This window comes from Solanum stenotomum, unplaced genomic scaffold, assembly GCF_019186545.1.
Source record: "Solanum stenotomum isolate F172 unplaced genomic scaffold, ASM1918654v1 scaffold9516, whole genome shotgun sequence".
In the NCBI taxonomy this organism is placed as follows: Eukaryota; Viridiplantae; Streptophyta; class Magnoliopsida; order Solanales; family Solanaceae; genus Solanum; species Solanum stenotomum.
Genome location: NW_026037680.1, coordinates 1 through 763, shown reverse-complemented (window position 1 = coordinate 763; position 763 = coordinate 1). Strand labels below are relative to the sequence as shown.

At 47.1% G+C, this 763-nt stretch overlaps 1 non-coding gene and 1 pseudogene across 1 annotated transcript; both read left to right on the top strand.

Annotated features, from left to right (window-relative positions):
- The first annotated feature begins 238 nt into the window (after positions 1–238).
- Positions 239–357, top strand: LOC125853095 (5S ribosomal RNA; annotated as a pseudogene).
- Positions 358–570: 213 nt separating this feature from the next.
- On the top strand, positions 571–689 carry LOC125853094 (5S ribosomal RNA). The gene has a single exon (XR_007445116.1). It is a non-coding gene; the product is annotated as a 5S ribosomal RNA (ribosomal RNA).
- The last annotated feature ends 74 nt before the right edge of the window (positions 690–763 follow it).

Sequence of the window (763 nt, the reverse complement as noted above, 5' to 3'; positions counted from 1 at the left end):
TGGGAATTCCTCGTGTTGCATCCCTCCTATTTGTCCAAATTCTGTCGTGTAGTTGAAAAAATATATTTATTTATTTATTGCAGGAACGACGTCGTTAGGACAGATGATGGCGACGTTGATGATAAACGTGACGGGCGGCGTCACGTGTCACTGCACGTGGAGGCTAGGTCGGCGGGGGGCAGGCTAGGGAGTTGGGAGGAAGGAGGTATCTGATAGAATTTAGAGTGCTATGAATAATGGATGCGATCATACCAGCACTAACGCATCGTATCCCATCAGAACTAAGAAGTGAAGCATGCTTGGGCAAGAGTAGTACTAGGATGGGTGACCCCCTTGGAGGTCGTCGTGTTGCATCCCTCCTTTTTGTCGAATTTCGGACGTTTAATTGAAAAAATATATTTATTTATTTTTTGCAGGAACGACGTCGTTAGGACAGGTGATAGAGCGTGGAGGATGGGCGTGACGGGGAGCGTCATGCGTCGGTGCTCGTGAATGCTAGATCGGCGGGGGGCAGGCTAGGGCGTTGGGAGGAAGGAGGGGATTAATAGATTTTAGAGTGCTATGAATGATGGATGCGATCATACCAACAGTAACGCACCGGATCCCATCAGAACTCCGATGTTAAGCGTGCTTGGGCGAGAGTAGTTCTTGGATGGGTGACCCCCTGGAAGGTCCTGGTGTTGCATCCCTCCTTTTTGTCAAAATTCAGTTCTGTAATAGAAAAAATATATTTGTTTATTTTTTGCAGGAACGAATACGTTAT